Here is an 8537-nt window from a genome sequence, read left to right on the forward strand (position 1 = left end):
CATACCGCAGCACGCCACATAGGTTTGCAGACGATAAGTACAACCGTTTCAGAGAGAAGAACGGCCAATATGACGATCTGGCTTTAAGTTGATTCCATACCAAATGACGAAAACGGACGGATTTCTCAGGTTTTTACTACATATGAACACTTTTCACATTCTCCCATGCAACGCGGCTGCTAGTCCTCCTTTCATACCTAATCTTAAGATCCTAGCTCATGTCCAAGGCATCAAAGCCAGCTAAAAAGTCAATAATCGATACCTAAAATTTGAATTGTACTACTTCTTACTGGCTATTACATCAACTTAGAAGCTTCATCTGTGTTCCACTGTGCTGATTTTAGTGTCTCCGCATAACGCAGCACGCGACATAGTTTTGCAGACGATAAGTACAACCGTTTCAGAGAGAAGAGCGGCAATGTGACGATCTGGCTTGAAGTCGATTCCATACCAAATGACGAAAACGAACGGATTTCTCAGGTTTTTCCTACATATGAACACTTCTCACATTCTACCGTGGAACTCCGCTGCTGGTCCTCGTTTCATGCAGAATCTTAAGGTCCTAGCTCATGTCCAAGGCACCAAAGCCAGCTAAAAAGTCAATAATCGATACCTAAAACTTGAATTGTACTATTTCTTACTGGCTATTACATCAACTTAGAAGCTTCATCTGTGTTCTACTATGGTGCTTTTAGTGTCTCCGCATAACGCAGCACGCAACATAGCTTTGCAGACGATAAGTACAACCGTTTCAGAGAGAAGAGCGGCAATGTGACGATCTGGCTTCAAGTCGATTCCATAACAAATGACGAAAAAGGACGGATTTCTCAGGTTTTTACTACATATGAACACTTTTCACATTCTCCCGTACAACTCGGCTGCTAATCCTCCTTTCATGCAGAATCTTAACGTCCTAGCTTATGTCCAAGGCACTAAAGCCAGCTAAAATGTCAATAATCGATACCTAAAACTTGAATCGTACTAATTCTTACTGGCTATTACATCATCTTAGAAGCTTCATCTGTGTTCTACTATGGTGGTTTTTGTGTCTCCGCATACCGCAGCACGCGACATAGTTTTGCAGACGATAAGTACAACCGTTTCAGAGAGAAGAGCGGCAATGTGACGATCTGGCTTTAAGTCGATTCGATAACAAGTTGACGAAAACGGACGAATTTCTAAGGTTTTTACTACATATGAACACTTTTCACATTCTCCCGTGCAACTCGGCTGCTAGTCCTCCTTTCATGCAGAATCTTAAGGTTCTAGCTCACGTCCAAGGCACCAAAGCCAGCTAAAAAGTCAATAATCGATACCTAAAACTTGAATTGTACAACTTCTTACTGGCTATTACACAACTTAGAAGCTTCATCTGTGTTCCACTATGGTGACTTTAGTGTCTCCGCATAACGCAGCACGCGGCATAGCTTTGCAGACGATAAGTACAACCGTTTCAGAGAGAAGAGCGGCCAATGTGACAATCTGGCTTTAAGTCGATTCGATAACAAATGACGAAAACGGACGTATTTCTCAGATTTTTACAACATATGAACACCTTTCACATTCTTTCGTGCAACTGGGCTGCTAGTCATCCTTTCATGCAGAATCTTAAGGTCCTAGCTCATGTCCAAGGCACCAAAGCCAGCTAAAATGTCAATAATCGATACCTAAAACTTGAATTGTACTATTTCTTACTGGCTATTACATCAACTTAGAAGCTTCATCTGTGTTCTACTATGGTGCTTTTAGTGTCTCCGCATACCGCAGCACGCGACATAGCTTTGCAGACGATAAGTACAACCGTTTCAGAGAGAAGAGCGGCAATGTGACGATCTGGCTTGAAGTCGATTCCATAACAAATGACGAAAACGGACGGATTTCTCAGGTTTTTACTACATATGAACACTTTTCACATTCTCCCGTGCAACTCGGCTGCTAATCCTCCTTTCATGCAGAATCTTAAGGTCCTAGCTCATGTCCAAGGCACCAAAGCCAGCTAAAATGTCAATAATCGATACCTAAAACTTGAATTGTACTACTTCTTACTGGCTATTACATCAACTTAGAAGCTTGATCTGTGTTCCACTATGGTGCTTTTAGTGTCGCCGCATACCGCCGCACGCGACATAGCTTTGCAGACGATAAGTACAACCGTTTCAGAGAGAAGAGCGGCAATGTGACGATCTGGCTTTAAGTCGATTCGATAACAAATGTCGAAAACGAACGGATTTCTCAGGTTTTTCCTACATATGAACACTTCTCACATTCTACCTTGGAACTCCGCTGCTGGTCCTCGTTTCATGCAGAATCTTAAGGTCCTAGCTCATGTCCAAGGCACCAAAGCCAGCTAAAAAGTCAATAATCGATACCTAAAACGTAAATTGTACAACTTCTTACTGGCTATTACACAACTTAGAAGCTTCATCTGTGTTCCACTATGGTGACTTTAGTGTCTCCGCATAACGCAGCACGCGGCATAGCTTTGCAGACGATAAGTACAACCGTTTCAGAGAGAAGAGCGACCAATGTGACGATCTGGCTTTAAGTCGATTCGATAAAAAATGACGAAAACGAACGGATTTCTCAGGTTTTTACTACATATGAACACTTTTCACATTCTCCCGTGGAACTCCGCTGCTGGTGCTCCTTTCATGCAGAATCTTATGGTCCTAGCTCATGTCCAAGGCACCAGAGCCAGCTAAAAAGTCAATAATCGATACCTAAAACTTGAATCGTATTAATTCTTACGGGCTATTACATCAACTTAGAAGCTTCATCTGTGTTCTACTATGGTGCTTTTAGTGTCTCCACATACCGCAGCACGCGACATAGGTTTGCAGACGATAAGTACAACCGTTTCAGAGGGAAGAGCGGCCAATATGACGATCTGGCTTTAAGTTGATTCCATACCAAATGACGAAAACGGACGGATTTCTCAGGTTTTTACTACATATGAACACTTCCCACTTTCTCCCGTACAACTCGCCTGCTAGTCCTCCTTTCATGCAGAATCTTAAGGTCGTAGCTCATGTCCAATGCACCAAAGCCAGCTACAAAGTCAATAATCGATACCTATAACTTGAATTGTACTACTTCTTACTGGTTATTACATCAACTTAGAAGCTTCATCTGTGTTCTACTATGGTGGTTTTTGTGTCTCAGCATACCGCAGCACGCGACATAGTTTTGCAGACGATAAGTACAACCGTTTCAGAGAGAAGAGCGGCCAATGTGACGATCTGGCTTTCAGTCGATTCGATAACAAATTGACGAAAACGGACGAATTTCTAAGGTTTTTCCTACATATGAACACTTTTCACATTCTCCCGTGCAACTCGGCTGCTAGTCCTCCTTTCATGCAGAATCTTAAGGTTCTAGCTCACGTCCAAGGCACCAAAGCCAGCTAAAACGTCAATAATCGATACCTAAAACTTGAATTGTACAACTTCTTACTGGCTATTACACAACTTAGAAGCTTCATCTGTGTTCCACTATGGTGACTTTAGTGTCTCCGCATAACGCTGCACGCGGCATAGCTTTGCAGACGATAAGTACAACCGCTTCAGAGAGAAGAGCGGCCAATGTGACGATCTGGCTTTAAGTCGATTCGATAACAAATGACGAAAACGGACGTATTTCTCAGATTTTTACTACATATGAACACCTTTCACATTCTTTCGTGCAAATCGGCTGCTAGGCATCCTTTCATGCAGAATCTTAAGGTCCTAGCTCATGTCCAAGGCACCAAAGCCAGCTAAAATGTCAATAATCGATACCTAAAACTTGAATTGTACTATTTCTTACTGGCTATTACATCAACTTAGAAGCCTCATCTGTGTTCTACTATGGTGCTTTTAGTGTCTCCGCATACCGCAGCACGCGACATAGCTTTGCAGACGATAAGTACAACCGTTTCAGAGAGAAGAGTGGCCAATGTGACGATCTGGCCTTAAGTCGATTCGATAACAAATGACGAAAACGGACTGATATCTCAGGTTTTTACTACATATGAACACTTTTCACATTTTCCCGTGCAACTCGGCTGCTAGTCCTCCTTTCATGCAGAATCTTAAGGTCCCAGCTCATGTCCAAGGCACCAAAGCCAGCTACAAAGTTAATAATCAGAACCTAAAACTTGAATTGTACTACTTCTTACTGGCTATTACATCAACTTAGAAGCTTCATCTGTGTTCTACTATGGTGCTTTTAGTGTCTCCGCATAACGCAGCACGCGACATACCTTTGCAGACGATAAGTACAACCGTTTCAGAGAGAAGAGCGGCAATGTGACGATCTGGCTTTAAGTCGATTCCATAACAAATGACGAAAACGGACGGATTTCTCAGGTTTTTACTACATATGAACACTTTTCACATTCTCCCGTGCAACTCGGCTGCTAGTCCTCCTTTCATGCAGAATCTTAAGGTTCTAGCTCACGTCCAAGGCACCAAAGCCAGCTAAAAAGTCAATAATCGATACCTAAAACTTGAATTGTACAACTTCTTACTGGCTATTACACATCTTAGAAGCTTCATCTGTGTTCTACTATGGTGACTTTAGTGTCTCCGCATAACGTAGCACGCGGCATAGCTTTGCAGACGATAAGTACAACCGTTTCAGAGAGAAGAGCGGACAATGTGACGATCTGGCTTTAAGTCGATTCGATAACAAATGACGAAAACGGACGTATTTCTCAGATTTTTACTACATATGAACACCTTTCACATTCTTTCGTGCAACTCGGCTCCTAGTCATCCTTTCATGCAGAATCTTAAGGTCCTAGCTCATGTCCAAGGCACCAAAGCCAGCTAAAATGTCAATAATCGATACCTAAAACTTGAATTGTACTACTTCTTACTGGCTATTACATCAACTTAGAAGCTTCATCTGTGTTCTACTATGGTGCTTTTAGTGTCTCCGCATACCGCTGCACGCGACATAGCTTTGCAGACGATAAGTACAACCGTTTCAGAGAGAAGAGTGGCCAATATGACGATCTGGCTTTAAGTTGATTCCATACCAAATGACGAAAACGGACGGATTTCTCAGGTTTTTACTACATATGAACACTTTTCACATTCTCCCATGCAACGCGGCTGCTAGTCCTCCTTTCATACTGAATCTTAAGGTCCTAGCCCATGTCCAAGGCATGAAAGCCAGCTAAAAAGTCAATAATCGATACCTAAAATTTGAATTGTACTACTTCTTACTGGCTATTACATCAACTTAGAAGCTTCATCTGTGTTCCACTGTGCTGATTTTAGTGTCTCCGCATAACGCAGCACGCGACATAGCTTTGGAGACGATAAGTACAACCGTTTCAGAGAGAAGAGCGGCCAATGTGACGATCTGGCTTTAAGTCGATTCGATAACAAATTGACGAAAACGGACGAAATTCTAAGGTTTTTACTACATTTGAACACTTTTCACATTCTCCCATGCAACTCGGCTGCTAGTCCTCCTTTCATACTGAATCTTAAGATCCCAGCTCATGTCCAAGGCATCAAATCCAGCTAAAAAGTCAATAATCGATACCTAAAATTTGAATTGTACTACTTCTTACTGGCTATTACATGAACTTAGAAGCTTCATCTGTGTTCCACTGTGCTGATTTTAGTGTCTCCGCATAACGCAGCACGCGACATACTTTTGCAGACGATAAGTACAACCGTTTCAGAGAGAAGAGCGGCAATGTGACGATCTGGCTTGAAGTCGATTCCATACCAAATGACGAAAACGAACGGATTTCTCAGGTTTTTCCTATATATGAACACTTCTCACATTCTACCGTGGAACTCCGCTGCTGGTCCTCGTTTCATGCAGAATCTTAAGGTCCTAGCTCATGTCCAAGGCACCAAAGCCAGCTAAAAAGTCAATAATCGATACCTAAAACTTGAATTGTACTATTTCTTACTGGCTATTACATCAACTTAGAAGCTTCATCTGTGTTCTACTATGGTGGTTTTTGTGTCTCCGCATACCGCAGCACGCGACATAGTTTTGCAGACGATAAGTACAACCGTTTCAGAGAGAAGAGCGGCAATGTGACGATCTGGCTTTAAGTCGATTCGATAACAAGTTGACGAAAACGGACGAATTTCTAAGGTTTTTACTACATATGAACACTTTTCACATTCTCCCGTGCAACTCGGCTGCTAGTCCTCCTTTCATGCAGAATCTTAAGGTTCTAGCTCACGTCCAAGGCACCAAAGCCAGCTAAAAAGTCAATAATCGATACCTAAAACTTGAATTGTACAACTTCTTACTGGCTATTACACAACTTAGAAGCTTCATCTGTGTTCCACTATGGTGACTTTAGTGTCTCCGCATAACGCAGCACGCGGCATAGCTTTGCAGACGATAAGTACAACCGTTTCAGAGAGAAGAGCGGCCAATGTGACAATCTGGCTTTAAGTCGATTCGATAACAAATGACGAAAACGGACGTATTTCTCAGATTTTTACAACATATGAACACCTTTCACATTCTTTCGTGCAACTCGGCTGCTAGTCATCCTTTCATGCAGAATCTTAAGGTCCTAGCTCATGTCCAAGGCACCAAAGCCAGCTAAAATGTCAATAATCGATACCTAAAACTTGAATTGTACTATTTCTTACTGGCTATTACATCAACTTAGAAGCTTCATCTGTGTTCTACTATGGTGCTTTTAGTGTCTCCGCATACCGCAGCACGCGACATAGCTTTGCAGACGATAAGTACAACCGTTTCAGAGACAAGAGTGGCCAATGTGACGATCTGGCCTTAAGTCGATTCGATAACAAATGACGAAAACGGACGGATTTCTCAGGTTTTTACTACATATGAACACTTCTCACTTTCTCCCTTACAACTCGCCTGCTAGTCATCCTTTCATGCAGAATCTTAAGGTCCCAGCTCATGTCCAAGACAGCAAAGCCAGCTAAAAAGTAAATAATCAGAACCTATAACTTGAATTGTACTACTTCTTACTGGCTATTACATCAACTTAGAAGCTTCATCTGTGTTCTACTATGGTGCTTTTAGTGTCTCCGCATAACGCAGCACGCGACATTGCTTTGCAGACGATAAGTACAACCGTTTCAGAGAGAAGAGCGGCAATGTGACGATCTGGCTTTAAGTCGATTCCATAACAAATGACGAAAACGGACGGATTTCTCAGGTTTTTACTACATATGAACACTTGTCACATTCTCCCGTGCAACTCGGCTGCTAGTCCTCCTTTCATGCAGAATCTTAAGGTTCTAGCTCACGTCCAAGGCACCAAAGCCAGCTAAAAAGTCAATAATCGATACCTAAAACTTGAATTGTACAACTTCTTACTGGCTATTACACATCTTAGAAGCTTCATCTGTGTTCTACTATGGTGACTTTAGTGTCTCCGCATAACGTAGCACGCGGCATAGCTTTGCAGACGATAAGTACAACCGTTTCAGAGAGAAGAGCGGACAATGTGACGATCTGGCTTTAAGTCGATTCGATAACAAATGACGAAAACGGACGTATTTTTCAGATTTTTACTACATATGAACACCTTTCACATTCTTTCGTGCAACTCGGCTCCTAGTCATCCTTTCATGCAGAATCTTAAGGTCCTAGCTCATGTCCAAGGCACCAAAGCCAGCTAAAATGTCAATAATCGATACCTAAAACTTGAATTGTACTACTTCTTACTGGCTATTACATCAACTTAGAAGCTTCATCTGTGTTCTACTATGGTGCTTTTAGTGTCTCCGCATACCGCTGCACGCGACATAGCTTTGCAGACGATAAGTACAACCGTTTCAGAGAGAAGAGTGGCCAATATGACGATCTGGCTTTAAGTTGATTCCATACCAAATGACGAAAACGGACGGATTTCTCAGGTTTTAACTACATATGAACACTTTTCACATTCTCCCATGCAACGCGGCTGCTAGTCCTCCTTTCATACTGAATCTTAAGGTCCTAGCCCATGTCCAAGGCATCAAAGCCAGCTAAAAAGTCAATAATCGATACCTAAAATTTGAATTGTACTACTTCTTACTGGCTATTACATCAACTTAGAAGCTTCATCTGTGTTCCACTGTGCTGACTTTAGTGTCTCCGCATAACGCAGCACGCGACATAGCTTTGGAGACGATAAGTACAACCGTTTCAGAGAGAAGAGCGGCCAATGTGACGATCTGGCTTTAAGTCGATTCTATAACAAATTGACGAAAACGGACGAATTTCTAAGGTTTTTACTACATATGAACACTTTTCACATTCTCCCGTGCAACTCGGCTGCTAATCCTCCTTTCATGCAGAATCTTAAGGTTCTAGCTCACGTCCAAGGCATCAAAGCCAGCAAAAAGGCAATAATTGATACCTAAAACTTGAATTGTACTACTTCTTACTGGCTATTACATCAACTTAGAAGCTTCATCTGTGTTATACTATGGTGATTTTAGAGACTCCGCATAACGCAACACGCGACATAGCTTTTCAGACGATAAGTACAACCGTTTCAGAGAGAAGAGCGGCAATGTGACGATCTGGCTTGAAGTCGATTCCATAAC

The sequence above is a fragment of the Schistocerca gregaria genome, unplaced genomic scaffold (genome assembly GCF_023897955.1).
Source record: "Schistocerca gregaria isolate iqSchGreg1 unplaced genomic scaffold, iqSchGreg1.2 ptg000496l, whole genome shotgun sequence".
NCBI classification, from domain to species: domain Eukaryota; kingdom Metazoa; phylum Arthropoda; class Insecta; order Orthoptera; family Acrididae; genus Schistocerca; species Schistocerca gregaria.